Source organism: Lutjanus erythropterus, chromosome 3 (assembly GCF_056507025.1).
Source record: "Lutjanus erythropterus isolate fLutEry1 chromosome 3, fLutEry1.hap2, whole genome shotgun sequence".
In the NCBI taxonomy this organism is placed as follows: domain Eukaryota; kingdom Metazoa; phylum Chordata; class Actinopteri; order Lutjaniformes; family Lutjanidae; genus Lutjanus; species Lutjanus erythropterus.
Genome location: NC_139319.1, coordinates 41,968,406 through 41,988,347, shown reverse-complemented (window position 1 = coordinate 41,988,347; position 19,942 = coordinate 41,968,406). Strand labels below are relative to the sequence as shown.

Below are 19,942 nucleotides of genomic sequence, written 5' to 3'. Positions count from 1 at the left end.
TGTACTTTCTTTTCAACCATGTTGGCGCTCCGCTCTGTAGGCAGCACTTTACTGTTTTTACAGAGAAATTCTTTACAGTGTAATTTTACATCATTAGAACAAAGTTGTCTCAGTCCTCTGATGTCTTTTGTCTTTTGCTGAGAGGTGCTGCCACCTAGTGAGTTTAAAATGTGTCTACAACTGTTCATTTGATCCAAACCTGTTGTCATCATGACTGATGTTGATGATGTCACTGGAGAACAAATATGTTTGTGTATTAAACTGAATAAAGGTGTGATATTAAGACTAAACCTTTGTCAAAGGTGAAATTAATTTCATTCTCAGTGTACAGAGGAGGGAAAAGTGTTACTTCATTGTACTTTTATAAACCAATTTCATCCTACAACACAGACTGATTGAAGCACTAAAGCCTTGTACTTGTTGTACTTATAAAGCCATGAAAGTCAGTCTACTGACTGCTTTGAATGATGTTTTTATATTGACTTTTTATTTGCTCCCAAGTCAGTTTTATACTGCGCTCTGATGGACTGGTGTGTTATTCTAAATGTACCCATATAAAAAAGAGAAAGCTGCACTCACATGTATATAATTCAATACATTTAATTATGTGTCTGCAGATCAGATGACAGACAGATGATGACTAAATGTATTAAATCATATATAACTCTCACACACCATAAGAAATAAGAATAGTCTATATCTAAACAGAACATTCATTTAACTGAATACACAAATGTAATGATGGTCAGATGTACTCGTGCTCTACTGATGGAGCAGTGATATTATACAGCCCTGTGTCCAGCTGAAAACATCAGGCACCCTTATGAAAATACCCACAATTCAAAATACCCGCTCTTAACTTACGCCTTGAACTGTTTTTAATGTGTGATTAATGTTTTGTGTGACAAATATTTTACTGTGTGTTTTCTTTGATCATTTTAATCTTTATAAAGTGTCTTTGAGTATCCTGAAAAGAGCTGGATAGAAGAAACATATGATCCTTATTATCATTATTCACACAGTCTGCAGTTTTTTGTTTCTCTTTTGCTGTCTGTCCTTCCTGCATGTGGCAGCTGCAGGAGTGTTTCCTTCAGTCTGGATTATGATGGATATGATCTCCTTCTTCTTTATTATTTGTCTAATATTATGGTTTGCTCTTCATTTGTAAAATATGCCTGTGTGCTGTCAGTAGTCTTGTTGATGCTGAGATCGGTGAGATGCTACAAATGCCACCCTGTTTATGTGAACATGTTTGTGTCTATATTGGGAAACCTTGGGGTGACTTACAGAGTTGATAACCAGCTTCATGTGACGGCTTCTCCTTGATGGTCTTTGTTAGATTTAGTCGAGTCAGATCACTCAAAGATACCCTGCACTGTAACAAATTTCTATAAATTTATGGTGAATTTTCAACAGTATCTTACTGTTTTTTATAATAATTGTAAAATACTGTTAAATATTCATCCCCACATGTAAATTAACAGTTCATGCTTGGTTAAGAATAACAAACTGTAATTTAACAGTATAAAACAGTATTTTCTGTCAAGCGGTGGCACCACATTCCTTCACAAGTCTTGTCACTATCCATCAGCATCATACTGATAATTGTGGGCTTATGTTTCTGTTTTGATGACACCACTTCATTATTAATCAAACTTTTCACATTACTCAAGTCATTTTTGAGGGACAAGATGTGACAGGATATTCCTGAACCTGACTTTGGACAGCACAGCTTCTTCATCATTCCAAGCAGTGGACTTCAGCCAAAGAGGTAAAGTTATTTTTATCTCCAAAAACTGTCAGTGTCCAGTATTGTTTTGTCTGCATGATTATTAAACAGTTGACATTATAAATAATAGCCTATTTCATTAGTCTGCTTCACCTGGTCAGGCTGCTAAAATTGGCAAAGCAAGCTTTGTAACTTAGCAAGCTTGAACTCAGTTAGCTAACGTTAGCAATCTGGTGTTGTTTCTGACCTTTGTAAGGTGTGTTAGCATCTTATCACTTACTCATTTAATTTCATTTAAAAGTTCTTACAAATATAGGCCAGCCTATTAACAGTACATCAGATTTTCAGCCTTTCATGACATAGTTCTGTAAATAAGGTAACATCACGGTATCCTTTGACTCAACTGAAGCCAGCTAAAAAATAGACAGTACAGGTAACTATCTCGAAGATCTGCATTCCATTCTTTGTGGTGGCACCTGTGGTGATAAACAGTAATTTTGGACCTCACTCAACCTGAGGATCCAAACAGTGTTGCCTGTGTGATTTCGTGCTTGCAGAAAAAAAACAGTAGGCCAGGCCGCCTCACCTTCATACAGCAAATTGAAGTGTGTTAGCTCTGTCTACCTTGTTTTGCAGACCAACTGCTGAGTGAGGTAGAACTGTTCTTCATTTATACATCCATGGGTAACGTTAAAACGCACTACCTCTGCGCAGTCTTTGAAAATTTCCCGGGAAAATCGTCACTAATACCCGTTCATATGAATAGGCTTCTCGTCACAAATGCAAGGGCTTTCACTTCTGTGTTACCCCATTCAGCAAAAGACAATGACTTAACTGGCATTTATTTAAATGAACATGCGTTATTACAGTTATTCCCCAATTACAGTGTGAAGACTAACTTGTGTTTATTTATGCTATTATAGAGCTGACTGTACAACCAAAAACGGGAAGGAACGGGAGTGTGATGGCAACCTTTCTTCCATTCAGTGTTCTTGTAATTACCACCACTATTAAGCAGTCCCTTGGCAATAAGCTTGACATAAAAAGAATCTTCTGGTAACTTCGTTCAAAAACTTTACTTGAAAAAGTAAAAACAAAGGTACAAGATTCTCTTTCAGCTCAACTAGGCTCATCATCAAAAAACTGTATTGCTCCTTAGGCTGCTTAAACTGGTTTGAGAACTAAGTGGCTGTGATGTCACCTGCAGCGTCATTAAAGGAGCGTTTCAACATTTTTTAAAGGAAAATTACTAAAGTAGTATTAGCCATAGCAATATCAATATGGCTCCTACATTTCCAGCCCCTAATTGCTTATGCTGAATGCAAAACAATTATCAAATATTATTTAACATGAGAGCCATACAACCTTCAACCTAATATCTGTGGTACTGTTACATGTACATCATAATACACAAAGATGAAAAACTAAATATATAAGCTCTTATTCACTTTCTCAAAGTGTTCACATTGCATGTTTCAGCAGGCACAGTTTGTTTATAGGTCTGTCCAGTACGTTAGTCTTAGTCTGCACACTGACTCGCCTCACTGCACCACTGGAGTCAGGTAATGTCTTTATTACTCGACCCATATTCCAGGAGTTGTGAGGGGCAGATTCATCTATTATCAGTACAATATCTCCCGGTGAGAAGTTTCTCTGTGGTGTGAGCCACTTTTGTCTCTCCTGAAGGAGTGGCAGATATTCTCTTGTCCATCTAGTCCAAAACAGATCGGCCATATACTGTATCTGCCTCCATCGCCGCCGTGCATACTGATCCTCTTTTTCAAAGACTCCTGGTGGGATGTTGGGTTGTGTTTTCATAAGCAACAAGTGATTAGGTGTTAAGGCTTCAACATCATTAGGATCACCTGATGAGTGTGTTATCGGTCTGTTATTGATGATGGCTTCAATTTCACACATGATAGTTTGGAGTCCTTCATCATCTCGTGTCTGTTGCTGTAGCACAGAGTTCAAGACTTTTCTCACAGTACGGATTTGTCTTTCCCATACGCCGCCTTGGTGTGAGGCTGCTGGGGTGTTGAAAATCCACTTGATGCCTTTTTCTGTCAAGGTGTTCTGTATTTTGATCTGATCCAGGTTTTCCAATGCTTTGCGCAGCTCTTTTTCTGCTGCAACAAAGTTTGTGCCATTGTCTGAGCGTAAGATTTTTACTTGTCCTCTTCTGCATATAAACCTACGTATGGCGTTGATGCAGGAATCTGTATCCAGGCTGTGAGCTATCTCACTGTGAACAGCTCTCACAGTGAAACAAGTGAAAATCACACCATATCGTTTAACAAGACTTCTTCCACGTTTAACCTCAAATGGCCCGAAGAAGTCAACCCCCACGTTGGTAAAGGGTGGCTGATCAGGTAGTAGCCTGTCTTCAGGGAGGTCTGCCATCTTTTGTCTTCCAGCTTTAGCATTGAGTCTTCTGCACACAATGCACTTGGAGATAATCTTCCTCACAGCTGAATTAGCTTGAGGGATCCAATATTTTTGTCACAGCATTGCCAGCATATAGTTGCGACCACAGTGTCCAACTTCTTGGTGGATGTGTTGAAGTATGAGGTTGGCTACAGGTGAACTTTTAGAGAGGATGGCTGGATGTTTAGCCTCTTGTGGCATTGCAGCTTTATTAAGCCGTCCTCCAACTCTTAGTATACCATCCTGCAACACGGGGTCAAGTTTGTAGATCTGGCTCTTTTTCTTGATTAAAGCATTTGCTCTCAGAGCACAGATTTCTTCAGTGTAGTCCTGTGACTGACTTATCCGTATGAGCTCTGTTTCTGCTTCATTCAGCTCTTTCAGTGTCAACGGATGTTGTTGAATTGATTTGAGTTTCTTCATGTGCTGTGCAATGAGCTTTCTCTGGTTTTCAGGGTTGTTCTCAGACTGACTGATTGTAGTATCAAGCTCCTTTTTCTTGTTTTTCAGTAACATTAGAATCTCTTTTAGTCTGAGAAACCATGCAACTGCCTTTTTTAGTCGTTGCCATGTCGAGTAGTAAGAGATAAGCTTGTTGATAGTGTCGTAGCTCTCTTGCGTGCTAGTCATGCTCACTCTGGCACGTTTTGACTTCCGGGTCTTTTTCTGTTGTCAAATCTTTTTCATCCAGTTGTCCTGGCCACTCACTCTCAGGTTTCAGCAAGAAAGCCGGGCCGTGTATCCAGACTTTGTTCTGCATGAACTTCTTCACTTTGACTCCTCTTGAGCCCTGATCTGCTGGATTTAGTGCTGAGTTAACGTAGCGCCACTGGGTAGGATGAGAATGATCCCTTATTGTAGTGACTCTGTTTGCTACAAAGGTTTTGAAGCGAGCACTTTCATTTGAAAGATATCTGAGGACCGTAGTGCTATCAGTCCAGAAGATGGATTCCTGTAATGGAAACTTAAGTTCTTGTCTCAACATTCTATCCATTTTTACAGCCACGACTGCTGCCGTCAGTTCCAGTCTTGGTATTGTGACGTGTTTCAGAGGTGTCACTCTTGATTTTCCTAGTAGAAGGGAACAGTGTTTTTTGTTTTCATGACTGGTAAGCAGTATGTAGGAAGCTGTAGCATATCCCTCCTCACTAGCGTCAGCAAAATGATGCAATTGTGCTGATTGTGTGGACCCAAACTCTTTTGTTTTGATGCATCTGGGTATGCTGAACTCTGCCAAACTCTCTAAGTCTGCTAACCATTCATGCCATCTCTTTGCATGTTCTCCTTCAATCTCTTCATCCCAACCATGTTTCTTTTGCACAGGTCGCGCAAGATGAGTTTTGCTGGTAATATGAGTGGTGCCAAAAAGCCAAGGGGGTCAAAGACAGAACTTACTGTAGATAAGATTCCACGTCTGGTGACAGGCTTGTTTTGCATGTTTATCTGGAAGTTGAACCTGTCAGTCTCTGTACACCATTGCACACCGAGTGCACGCTCCATTGGGAGTGTGTTGTGGCTCAAGTCTAGGTCTTTGACTTCAGGTGCTCTTTCGTTATCTGGAATGGACAACAAGACTGTCTTGCTGTTACTCACCCACTTGGTGAGACGGAAACCTCCTCTGGTGCACAAGGCTGTGAGTTCTTGTATCAGACTGACTGCCTGATCACTTGTTTCCACTGCCTTCAGGCAATCATCAACATAAAAATGTCTTAGCACAGTGTCAACTGCCTCTGAACTCATAATCTCTTTTGCATCTTCCGCAGTTCTTCTCAGTGCGTAGGAGGCACAACTGGGTGAAGATGTAGCACCAAAATGGTGTACTTTCATCCTGAACTCTTCCACTTCGCTGTTAAGATCACCCTCCATCCACCACAGAAACCGCAGTAGATCTGTGTCTTCCTCCGGGACCCTCACTTCATAAAACATAGACTCTACATCCGCTATCAGTGCCACTAGATGCTCTCTGAATCTTAATAGGACACCAATGAGGTTGTTAGTGAGGTCTGGTCCTTGGAGCAACTGTTCATTTAGTGAGACACCCTGGTATGTAGCCGTGCAATCAAAGACTACTCTAATTTTCTTTTTCTTGGGATGATACACCCCGTGGTGGGGGATGTACCACACACGACCAGCACAGCGACTGAGCTGCTCAGCTGGTATTTTCTCAGCATAGCCTTTGTCAATGATGTCTCTCATGAATGCTACATAGTCTTTATGGAAGTCTGGGTTTCTCCTTAACTTCCTCTTGAGATTGTCAGCCCGCTGCTACGCCATGCAGCGATTATTTGGCATCTTGACATTTTCATTTCTCAGGGGCAACCTCATACTGTAATGTCCATCAACTAATTTTGCTGAACTTGAAACCAGGTGCATGAACCTGTAATCATTTCCTCTTTTTCCTCACAGCTTCGTTCTGGGAAATCTGTGTTGTACTGTTTCACTAATAGTTCTTCTATTTCACTCACCAGAATGCGATTAGCTGTGTAGCTCTGCAGCTTGCCATTGTCCGTTTTTGGGCCGTTGTCTCTTCTGAGAGGTCCGTTGATCACCCATCCCAGGGCTGTTTTAACTGCATATGGCCCTTTACCATCGCTGTTTATGACTTGCCATGGTTCAATGGCTTTTGGGACGTTGGCACCAATAAGCATTCCCACTTCTGCTTTAATACATGGCAGGCGTACTTCTTTCAGATACTGCCATTTTGCAATATCTTCCTGTCGTGGTATGTTTTCTGTCTTCACTGGGATGTGGCTGTGTGTAAACACCTTTGGGAGCTCAATGTAGGTGTTTTCTTCAAGACCACACACCTCAAGATCTGTGAGAACAACACTCTTCATTAACTTGTGACTATCAGAGTTGTCTTGAGCCATTGTGTCAAGAAGAAATTGGGTGCTCTTTCCTTTGAGATTTAGTTTTCTCTGAATGTCTTCAGTGCAAAATGTTGCTGTGCTACCAGGATCTATAAAGGCATATGTTTCCACATATCTCTCACTCTTTCTTGACTTAAGCTTAACTGGTACAACAGCAAGCACACATTCTTCTTCTCCAGCCCCAGTGTTTCAACACAACTCCTGACCCAATGACACATAGGCACTAGACACTACATCATTCTCAATATTGTTTTCTTCCATCTTTTCAGAAGCACTGTTATCCTCTGTCTTGACATGGAGTATGTCTGGATGCAACTGAGAACAAATCTGACACTTGAGTCTCTTTTTGCAATTTTTACTAAGGTGTCCAAAGGTAAGACATCCAAAACACAGGCCTCTAGATTTCAGGAAGTCTATACGTCCTATGTTTGTCAGCTCTTGGATTTTATTGCAGACAGAAAGAGGATGATTCTTCTGGCAGAACAGGCAAGGTTTGTGAAAGGCTGTTACAATACCTTTTACAGGGCTGCTTCTCTTTGCAGTTGCCTCCATGGTTCTGTCCTGCACACCTGTAGCAAATGTGCTTTCTCTTTGTCCAGTCTTCCTGATGTTTCTCTCTTTTGTAGCCTTTTCCTTTTCTTTGATGGTTTGTGAACCTTCTGTAACATCTCCAAAAAGTGGATCCAAAGCTACTTTTGCTTGCCGATCAATGAAGTCGACTAGATGAGAAAACCTTGCTTGTCCTCTTCCTGCTTCATGGATCTCAAAAGCAGTTGTTCTCCACTTCTCTCTTATTTTATAAGGAAGCTTCGAAATAACAACCCGCATATTAGTAGGGTTATCCATTTCTTCCATGAATTCAATATCATCCATCGTATTCCTACATCCAATCAGGAAGAGAGCATAGGCACTCAATGATTTACCATCTTCTGATTTGATCTGAGGCCATCTCAAAGCTTTATCCATGTATGCATTTGCTATCTTCAACTCATCACCATATTGCCTCTGGAGTAACTTTCTGGCCTCATGGTAGCCTCTGTCAGCTGACATATGCTCACAGCTACGAACAAGTTCTTGTGGCTCCCCCCTGGTATACTGCTCCAAGTAATACAACTTGTCCTGATGACTGTCAGTTTTGCTATCTACTGCATGTTCAAAGGCTCTGATGAATGATTTGTAAGTGAGAGGGTCACCTTTAAAAACTGGAATGCCTTTAGAAGGGAGATAAGACCTCGTCTGTTGCCTTACAAGCATCTCAGTAATAGCATTTTGCTTCTGCATGACTTCATACAGTCCACTTTCATTGCTTGCTACCTGTGGGTGGTTACTGCCACGAGGTTCATTTGGTTGTGTGTCTGGTGAAGCCTGTGCCAACAAGCCAGGAACATATGCTGCATGTCCTCCTGCAGCAGCATTTGAGGTTAGCATAGCACCATCACTCTCTTCTTTAGGTCTACGTTGTGAATGCTTCTGTGACTGGTTACTGTGAATGCTTCCTTCATATTCCTCAAACACCTTGAGCTTTGTCTTAGACTCTGCAATAGCCGTATCAAGCGCAAGCTGTTCCATTTTAGCTTTCAGCTGCAGCTTTTCCATCTCCAGTGCTTGCTTCTTTTCAAAAGCTGCTGAACGTGCCATTAAGGCTGCATGCTCTGCTTCTTCCTTCATACGTGCTGAGGACCCAGTAGCTGTTGATGAAGCAACTGAGGATTTCTTTTTATTATGACGACAACTTTTTGCAACTTGAGATATGCTGTCTTCTACTCTGATGTCATCCTGACTAATCTTGCTTCCTGAGTTATCATTTGCACCTTTAACTTCATTTGCATTATTTTTATCTGTAGATTTCTTTCTCATTGCAGCACACCAATTTTCAGTGTTCTCAACAAAGTCTTTCAAAGGTGCTGTTCTTGGTTCATACCAGTTATGCTGATCTGCTTGTCCTTCATCTTCATCCAATAAAGCAACAACTGCAGCATTTATATCCTCAAACTCAGTGTATGCTTTGTGAAAACTTTCATGAAGCAACTCTTCTACTTCATCCACATTTGACTCATCAAGCTTCAAATTATCAAGGTTTTTCATCATGCCTGTAAAATGAGATAATTTACCTCTTCTGGATCCAATGAGCCTGCTTATTTTATCATCCACTGCTTTCTCTGTGGGCTTTGGCGCCCTCTTCTGGTCAGAGCCTTCCATGGCTACAGCACAAACCACTTGACTAAGATTGAGTTTAAAAGCAGTCCGTTTTCCACAGACAAAGTAATGTCCAGAAGTGTCTTCACATGTACAACACTCTTCCTCAAACAGCTGATATCCAAAATCCACTTCAGTGAAATGCATTCACTATATATCTGCTGCGCAGCTCCAACAGGCTCCGACGAACAGGCTCTTAACGAGGTAATTGAAGCAACTTGACTGACTCCAGCCTGTTAGCTTTCTGTGTGTGAGCTTACTTAGCAGTTGAAAACGTATTGCAAGGCATCCACAGGTTTACGTTTTTCCAATATGAGGGCTTGTGTCGATTCCTCATCCGTGCAGAAACGGCTTTAATCCACATTAATCCGTTCTTCTTTCCGTCATGAGCAATACAGTTTTTTGACTCAGATGTGATGGCAACCTTTCTTCCATTCAGTGTTCTTGTAATTACCACCACTATTAAGCAGTCCCTTGGCAATAAGCTTGACATAAAAAGAATCTTCTGGTAACTTCGTTCAAAAACTTTACTTGAAAAAGTAAAAACAAAGGTACAAGATTCTCTTTCAGCTCAACTAGGCTCATCGTCAAAAAACTGTATTGCTCCTTAGGCTGCTTAAACTGGTTTGAGAACTAAGTGGCTGTGATGTCACCTGCAGCGTCATTAAAGGAGCGTTTCAACATTTTTTAAAGGAAAATTACTAAAGTAGTATTAGCAATAGCAATATCAATATGGCTCCTACAGGGAGGATCATCAAAAGGGAGGGAGGACCTGGACTCGCCAGTATTTCATCAGATGTAAAGGTGTGTTGGTGTGTTCTTCTCAGAAGCAACATTAAAACCATGTTAAACACATTTTATTATACTCCATTGTAGTAATGCCTGTCTTTCTCATTCAGTTTAGAAATTGAAAACAAATCAGCTTCTTTAACTTCATGTTAATCAGTTCATCACATACTGTAGGCAAATCTGTTCATTTAAACTGTATGATGTTGTCATATTAGCCCAGTATTTCTAAATGCCAGAAGATTTCCTTTTAACACACTGAACCTGAAAAATACATATTTGTTGTCAAAGACAGACATTTAACGATATCAAGATGATCTTGTGTGGCATGTGTGCTAAGACTTGCACTGATATCTTAACATATGTGAGGCACATGCGGACCCATAGTTGCATACCCAATGTGTCTAAATATACAATAATTCAGAACATTTAAATGTTCTTAACTTTCTAACAACATGCTACCAACCTACTGACTTAGCCCATGTAAGAGGTAACCTCCCTCCCTAAACTATAACAACCAACTAACCACCCTCTCTCCTTTCTGTCTCTTGCTGTTCTCTCTTCTTCACACTTTTTATTTTCTCTCTCCCTTGAACAGTTTATTGCTCTGGCCCTTTTCTCTCCCCTCATACTTACGTTTCTTTCCCTCCCTCCATTAGTCTGTTTCACATTTTTATATTTTACCAGTGACGTTGTGTTGCTAAATTTTTGTTTGTCTGTTTGTTTTACAGGCACTAGTCATCGGTGATTGAGGATACCAGCCAAATGCTGCAGTCAAGTACTCTCACTGTTCACTCTGTCTTTCTCCTTCTCTTCTCTTTCTCCACTTTCACTGTTATTGTTCACATCTACATGTGCAAAAGACTTGTTTACAAGCTAGACTGTTCTGTTTCACTGCTCTTGATGCTATTTTAATGCAGTGTTTCACTGCTTTTGATGCTATTTTAATTCAGTGTTTCACTGCTCTTGATGCTATTTTAATGCAGTGTCTGAAGTTATGCTTATTAGTAAAGCCTGTCATTAAGGATTTTATTATTATGTACAGTTTCTTCCAAATAGGTAATGGAATACCTTTTCTTTTTGTAATACAAATGTTCTAAATGTTATTAGTATTACAAAGTCTGCTGAGGGTTTGTATTAAAGTACAGCAATGCTATGGAATATATATTCTCTTGTGTTTTATACCTGGGGTTCTCAAACTTGCTACTTAAAGGTCTGATCTGATTTTTATTCAAGTTCAGAGTTCAGGAATGATTGGCAATAACATTTAATCAACATTAAATCAGTTCACTTATGATTATTCTGGGAAACGGCATTAGTGTGAGCGCTCTGTACTCTGTCAGTTCTTGATTCTTGAAAACAGCATCAGAGTGAGTGGTCGTTGCATTGTTCACTCTGTGTTACTCTCCTCCGTCTCCTCCGCTAGCTTCACTTGCTACTTTTCTTCAGTTGGCACAGACAGGCGAATAGTGGTGGATGCGTTTGTGATAGGCTTAAGGTAGAAGCACAAGCACAAGAAGGTACACAATTTAAGTAAAATACAAGAAAAGTCATGTCTTGCGTGTTAATAGTAGGACTTGTGGATGTTACCTGCTGTCATGATAAACATGAGGTATGGATGGACATGGGTCCAGATTGACTTGCTGTTCAGTCCAGAATTTCAAAAGCCCTGTATGATGTTATAAGCTACTTTTTTAATTTGTGGGGATTTATAGAAATTAAATGCAAAATAGCAGATTTAATATCCTTTGTGAATAAACTGGTGTATACTGTAAAATCACCATAACAAGTTATCCTACTGTCATGTACTGTAATCCAAAATACAGTAGTATACTGTTAAAATAAATAACAGTACATGCACTGTACAATTACCACACCACCCACTGTTATCCTATGGTAATATACTGTAATTCAAAATACAGTACTATACTGTTTGAATAAATTACAGTAGGTGCATTGTAAAATAACAGTAAAATACTGGCATCCCTGCTGCCAGTATTTTACAGTGAAATTCTTTATAGTGTGGGTATGTTGAACCTGCTTCATAGTACAGGCTGCTGCTCCATCACAGGATCAAGCTGTTGCACTTGAGGGGACTGAACTCTGAGCTGACAGGACACAACAAGCAAGACTGGAGCAGGATGAGGGGAGGTGGGCTGTGTATCATGATGCTTCAAACACAAACTCAGTCAAAGATGATGGACAATGTTCTCCACATGTGGAACTTCTTCTGTGAAGACGTCCACCATATTATCATCAACACCTTGTCCTTTTTGCTGCTGTTAACATTCAACCTGATGCAAATTAACAAAATGCAATACAGAATTATTTCCTCGAAGTTTAAGTGTAGAAGTTGCTTTATTTTATTTAGTTTTATATTTTATTTGGTTCCATTCTGAATTCAGTAGCATGAAGGAACTACAACTCCCATTTTGTTGTGTAAGCCTGTGTTGTATAATGATAAAAATGACCTTGATACCTTGATGTCAGCGCTGCTCAGCCACTTTTCAAACTCATTTCTCTCCTAAAATGTTTGGAAATGTACCCGAGCTCCATCAAAAGCTGTTTTCAAACAAATTCAAAAATTTCAAATTCAATGGTAAATCAGTCATTTTTATTTATTAATTTATTTTTGGACATACTTTAGTTTTACATTTTGTTTTAAAAATCTAATTTAAATTTGGCTTTAAACATTTTACTTATGTGTGTGTGTGTGTGTGTGTGTGTGTGTGTGTGTGTAGCAGTTACCAGGTCCAACATAAAGCCAACAGACATTCAGTGAACTTCATTGTATTGTTAATAGTGAGGTCAGAGAGGGTCTTTTTTTTTATTTTATGATGTCATGAGGCAGGGTTCGAGGGAGCCATATATATATATACATATATGCAGTAGTAAAACAGCCAGTGTCGTCAGTGCAGCCAGTTTATGAATGACTCTGAAAATCATGTTACTGATACTGTTCCAGATAGTTAATACTTCAGTAACCTTTCATAGAGTCTAAATAACAGCTCCATCAGTACTCCCTCCTCACGTCCATGTCTTCTTTATTCCATTTAACTCTCTTCAAACACGTATTGCGGAAGCAGAAAAAAGCTCGTCCAGACGCGCGTCAAGATACTTCCAGTGCGCGTTGTGTCATTTAGAACAATGGGTGAACTTCGGAACGCGAGCGTCAGACGTCTTTACTGCACTGTAAACCCTAATAAGTTCACAGAACTCGAAAATTATTTTGTAACAGATTACACAAAAATATTTTAGTGATATTTTAAATGTTTTAAGTTTACATAAAATAAAAATTACATTTGCAGTTGCCTTATTATGTTATCTTTTAAATATTGATATTCCACAACCTATAATTAGACAGTAATTCACTCAAATTTTTTAATACTTTTCAACTCATACAATGTGGGAAATAGACTCAAAATTTTCAATATTCTTCAACTCATAATCTGGGGGAAATGTACTCAAAATTCATTCTAAACTGAAATACTGATGCTGACCCACTACACAATTATAATCAGCTAATAATTTTAGAAAACATGAAGGCAATACCACAGTGACAATTTAACAACTTTTTTTTATTCAACACAATGTGCTTTTTAAAAGGGACGAGTCAAAAGAGCTCAGTCAAAACAAAGTGCTTGTCATAAATTAAAACAAAAGCAAAAGGAAATGACTCCAGATGTGTTTTAAAGTACAGTAAGTGTTAATAGTTCCATATTCTGATAGTGATCATTGCTACAGACGGTAGATTCAGTATTTTGGGTCTCCATCTCAAATTATTCAGTAAACATTATGATAAAACCTCACAAAGCATTCAGGATAAAATCAATCCATCCTCAACAGCAATGACAACTATTAGAATGTGGAGCCATTTAACACTGTTTAAAAACATTTAGGCACTTACTGTACCTTGAAGGCTGCAACTCACTATTTTATAATAAAACATTCAAATAAAGCACTGGCTTTGGGCCGTACATCAACTGGCAACATCAAGGTAGGCATCAGACAACAGAACATTAAACATGTATAGTGCATGAATTGAACACTTATTTTCCACAAGTTATTCGGTGCATAAACTTGGGCTGGGCAATATGCCAATGTTGTGATATTTATGTATTAACAATCAATGTATTAAATCTGAGATAGAAGAGGCAAACAGTGCTATATTCAGTATCGTTATTTAGGCTTTGTACTGAGTAGAAATCTGAGGTAAAATGGAAACAGTGTCACATCTTAAAACTGAGGTAGAAGAGGAAAATGATTACATTTGTAAAGACGGGAAAAATAAACAAAAGACTTCCTCAATACTCAGCTCAACAAACAGCCCATTCTGAGTGATTCACTCATTGAACAAATCATTCTTCAGTGTCAATAGACGCCCTTTCAGTGGTTTGTTGTCCTCAAGACACATGACAACTTTTTGGATAAATGTGAATGTAAGCTCGAGATTCTTTGGGTACTGTAGGTCTTGTGCATAGATGTACCCAAAGAGCAGGAGAAATGAGTCAGTCAGATTTGTGGGACCACTCACAAGTCTTTCATCCTCCACGACAATACAGATGCTCTCAGGGCTGAAGAGGGCCGCGTCAGTAGTGTCGTCCAAGACGACTGTCAGAGCCACCGGAGTGTCTGTGAGGTCTGGACCATCTGCTGACTACAAAACACAAATAATACAAGAATGAGTTCAGCCCCTCAAGGATACAAATCATGCTAATGATGTCTAGAAGTGACATTACTGTCATTTAGCACTTTGCACTAAGACTGCAACTAAGCTACATGTAAACTATTTTCTTTACATATGCTAATATATTAGTTTCACACCTACCTGTTAACATACTTTTTGTTTAGTGGAATGCTTTATACTTACCTTTTCATTTATATAATTTTTACATTTTGTTACAGTTTGCAGAATAACAACTCAAGTAAACTTCATAAACAGGTCCTGGTTCTCCTAGAGTTATTTGAGTGATGCCGTATGTTTAAGCTGACTGAATAGCTAGGCAAAGGGATTGATAGTGAGGCCAGTACTCTTACATTACAGGTCCTGAAGAACTTGGAGGCATCTTCACGCAGGTACACAGGAATTGCACAAAGGACAAGGGCCCGTCTCATATTTACATCACGTTGTTCCTAGATGGACAAAAAATATCCATTACAGTAATTTTATACTACGGCTTCTTACAGTTGTCTGCAAATAACCTGTTAATAATCTGTTTCTGAATGATGCAAAGTTAAAAATTCACCTGAAGGTCATAAATCCTCATGAGCTTGCCTAGCTCCTCCGCTATCTTGCCAGTCTTGGTGGCCTTCTCGCTGAACAAGGTGATGAGTTTAGGTGTGTGTCTAACCAGCTCCTTGTAGAATTGATTGCGCAGGTTAACGTTGTTGATTCGGTGGAACTCTGCAAACACCTGTATATGGACAGAATTGAATTTGTACAACTTAAAATGTGTTAAATTTTGAATGAAGGGGAAAATGATTGTGCCAACCAGTTGACAACACATCAGTAATTTGATTAAGTCTGTTCTTCTGCTGCAAAAAATCTGAACATTGTGAATAATTCAGGGTGAAAAATTGTATTATTTTTTTTTTCAATTCAAATTAGTACACAATTTACATAACTCACCTATTGGCACCTGTCTGATGGTGAAACGCTGACTCTCTGTAGCACTCTTTGTAGTCCGATATCTGTACACAACATGAGCACAAAAATGATTTATTAATGTTCAAAAACATTTCTAAAATAATACATCACATACATTACAATGATAAATACAATAAAACTGTGAATATACAGACAAAACAGTTAAATCTATCAAAATATGCATTTTACACTAATTTTAGTAAAAATGAAAATGTTAAAAGATGAGCAAGTTAGTTATTAACAAGCAAAACATCAAAGTCGTGTTCTTATAGATCTGCTATTTCTTTTGTTGATGGTTTTGTTTTTAAGACGGTATTAATAAAGGGTTCAAGTGATCAAACTATTTTTTCTGTGGACCCCACAGTTGAGATAAAAACATTTAAAGAAACAGTCATTTGCAAAAGAACGACTGTGGAAACACATAAAATAAAACCAAATATTAATAACACTATTTCATAATACATCCTACCTGAACCACTAAAAGGATCTCGAGATGATCTCACAACCACACGCTTGAGCCTACGAAGAAATACAAACGCAGGCCTCGTTAGCATCATGATAACACATGCACATTATGCTGTTTAGCATTGTTTGTTTCACGCTAGGACACACATACACACAACACGTTGGCTATGTTGGTTACTCGAGTCGACAACGTAAAATATTGACTATGTAACGCGAACTAAGTATACTCACAGTACGCACGTGGATAACTGGCGCCCAGCGAAAACAACAACCGGCAGAAACCGGAAGCAGGGATAACGTTATGCTTTCGGCCTCCGCCAGAGAGATTTTACTCGTGGATCTAACGGTCGATGTCCCGGGCAAACATGCATTATGGGAAATGTAGTTCATCTAGGAAACCCGCCATGTTACCAACCCGCAACGTTACAACCCACGTTACACCGTTGTAAGAAGAAGTAACGTAAATTTGTCACATTCTACAAGTTCTAAAGTTACCATTACTTGGATCTGTAAACTATTTACAACAAATATTCACTGTACACATTTTACAAATGCATTCCAAATTTAGACTATTTGTCGAAATTCAATTCAAAACAAAACCGTTAACGTTACTTACCAAATCAGGAATGATGATAAGACGGCGCTTAAGAAAAAGAGGGCAAGAAGACTAATGAAAAAACCTGAGGTGGTAGTGGTTTGAAGCGGTGGAATAAAAGTACGCATTGCAAACAAATAAAAAGAAATTAAAATGTGTTCGACATCCACAGCGGCTGGCATAAACTTCAGATTCGCAACTCCGCATCAAGGCAAATTCAAGATGGCTGACTCAGCTTTCCTGAGGGAGAGATAAGACCCGCCCACCAGAACGTCGTAACGTCGTTAACGTCATGACGCTACTGTATGGTTCCTAAACTTTTTGAGTGTTCCACACAATTTAGCTATAAAATATTGAGCCCTGTTCAATTATCCATCCATCCATCCATTATCTTCCGCTTATCCGGGGCCGGGTCGCGGGGGCAGCAGTCTGAGCAGGGACACCCAGACTTCCCTCTCCCTGGACACTTCCTCCAGGTGTTCCGGAGGGACCCCAAGGCGTTCCCAGGCCAGCCGAGCGACATAGTCACTCCAGCGTGTCCTGGGTCTTCCCCGGGGCCTCCTCCCAGTGGGGCAAGTCGGGGAGGAGGACTCTCCAAGTCCACAAAACACATGTGGACTGGTTGGGCAAACTCCCATGAACCCTCAAGCACCCTGCGGAGGGTATAGAGCTGGTCCAGTGTTCCACGACCAGGACGAAAACTGCATTGTTCCTCCTGGATCCGAGGTTCGACTATCGGCCGAATTCTCCTCTCCAGTACCCTGGAATAGACTTTACCAGGGAGACTGAGGAGTGTGATCCCCCTGTAGTTGGAGCACACCCTCCGGTCCCCCTTTTTAAATAGAGGGACCACCACCCCGGTCTGCCAGTCCAGAGGCACTGTCCCCAACTGCCACGCGATGTTGCAGAGGCGTGTCAACCAAGACAGCCCTACAACATCCAAAGACTTGAGGTACTCAGGGCGGATCTCATCCACCCCCGGTGCCTTGCCACTGAGGAGCTTCCGAACTACCTCAGTGACTTCAGCTTGGGTGATGAATGAGTCAGCCTCTGGGTCCCCAGCCTCTGCTTCCTCTGCGGAAGGTGTGTCAGTGGGATTGAAGAGATCCTCGAAGTATTCCTTCCACCGTCCAACAATATCCCCAGTCGAAGTCAACAGCTCCCCACCACCACTGTAAACAGTGTTGGCAGGGTACTGCTTCCCCCTCCTGAGGAACCGGACGGTTTGCCAGAATCTCCTCGAGGCCGACCAGTAGTCCTCCTCCATGGCCTCCCCGAACTTTTCCCATGTCCGAGTTTTTGCTTCCACAACCACCCGGGCCGCAGCGAGCTTGGCCTGCCGGTACCCGTCGGCTGCCTCAGGAGTCCCACGAGCCAACCAAGCTCGATAAGACTCCTTCTTCAGCCTGACGGCATCCCTTACCTCCGGTGTCCACCACCGGGTTCGGGGATTGCCGCCGCAACAGGCACCGGAGACCTTACGGCCACAGCTCCGAATGGCCACGTCAACAATGGAGGCAGAGAACATGGTCCATTCGGACTCGATGTCTCCAGCCTCCCTCGGGATCTGGTCAAAGCTCTCCCGGAGGTGAGAGTTGAAGACCTCTCTGACAGATGGTTCCACCAGACGTTCCCAACAGACCCTCACAGTACGTTTGGGCCTGCCAAGTCTGTCCAGCTTCCTCCCCTGCCAGCGGATCCAACTCACCACCAGGTGGTGATCAGTTGACAGCTCAGCCCCATTTTTCACCCGAGTGTCCAAGACACACGGTCGGAGGTCAGTTGACACGACCACAAAGTCAATCATTGACCTCCGACCTAGGGCGTCCCCGTGCAAACTGTGACTAGCACAGAAGTCCAATAACAGAACACCACTCGAGTTCAGATCGGGGAGGCCGTTCCTCCCAATCACGCCCCTCCAGGTAAAACTATCGCCACCCACGTGAGCATTGAAGTCCCCCAGCAGGATGATGGAGTCCCCAGTCGGAGCACTTTCCAGCACCCCTCCCAAGTGCTCCAAGAAGGCCGGGTACTCTGCGCTGCCGTTCGGCCCATAGGCCGAAACGACAGTGAGGCACCTATCCCTGACCCGAAGGCGCCTATGGAAAGTTCGACACCAGGGTCAGCTACGTCGCCTGGATTGGCGTTACTGGGGCCCCACCCTGGAGCCAGGCCTGGGGTTGGGGCTTGCAGGCGAGTGCCTGGTGGCCGGATCTTTGCCCACGGGACCCGGCCGGGCCCAGCCAGAAGGAGCGACGTGGGCCCGCCCTCCCGTAGGCCCATCACCCGCGGGAGGGTTCAGAAGGGGCTGATGCGTTGTGATTTGGGTGGCAGTCATGGGCGGGGTCCCCGACGACCCAATCCCAGGACATGGAATCTCACAGTGGGGACATGGAATGTCACCTCGCTGGGGGGGAAGGAGCCTGAGCTAGTGCGGGAGGTTGAGCGGTACCGGCTAGAGATAGTCGGGCTCACCTCCACGCACAGTCGGGGCTCTGGAACCCAACTCCTTGAGAGAGGCTGGACTCTTTTCTACTCTGGAGTTGCCCACAATGAGAGGCGGCGGGCTGGTGTGGGCTTGCTAATAGCCCCCCAGCTCAGCCGCCATGTGTTGGAGTTTTCCCCGGTGAACGAGAGGGTCGCCGCCCTATTCAATTAAAGTGGCATAAATCTTAATAGAGCTGAACACTTTATAGTTTAGTCAACTTCATAACGACATTTGACTGTCACGACCTTATTAGTTATGAGTTGATATAACTGTTTGGGATTACAGTGTGCGTTTTGGCTTCAATATTAACATCATGGTCTGATCTTTGTGAATGTAAACTAATGTGGAGAGTTCTTCAATCAAAATGAACTCACATTTGTTTTTAACATGGTAGGACTTCATAAAGTATCACAGCTGTTCTGCTGCATGCATCGCTCTCTCTCTCTCTCTCTTTCTCTTCCTCCTCACTGACTGTCCCTTCACATCCCTGTCGTTTCCTTTCTGTCTGTGGGTTGTTAGAATCAGGAGAAACTGGAATTAGAGCCCAAAGTTCAGTTTGCAACAACGAAAATCAAAGAGGACCCGAAGTAAGTAACATGTTGTGTCTGTTTGTCAGTCACCTCTGCTCCGTGTCAGGACCATGGACAGCACAGCTGACAGGCTGCTACACAAAACAGCTCACAGAGCATAGTGTTAATTAATGTTCAGAAATTATTATTCAGGGGAGTTCATGGTGTTGTGT

General features: G+C 41.5%; 1 long non-coding RNA gene across 1 annotated transcript; it reads right to left on the bottom strand.

The window, feature by feature from the left end:
- Positions 1-15,042: 15,042 nt before the first annotated feature.
- LOC146330742 (uncharacterized) lies at positions 15,043-15,761 on the bottom strand. The gene is made up of 3 exons (XR_014769586.1): positions 15,635-15,761; positions 15,252-15,419; positions 15,043-15,138 (listed from the first exon to the last, which is right to left on the bottom strand). It is a non-coding gene; the product is annotated as an uncharacterized LOC146330742 (long non-coding RNA).
- Positions 15,762-19,942: the final 4,181 nt, after the last annotated feature.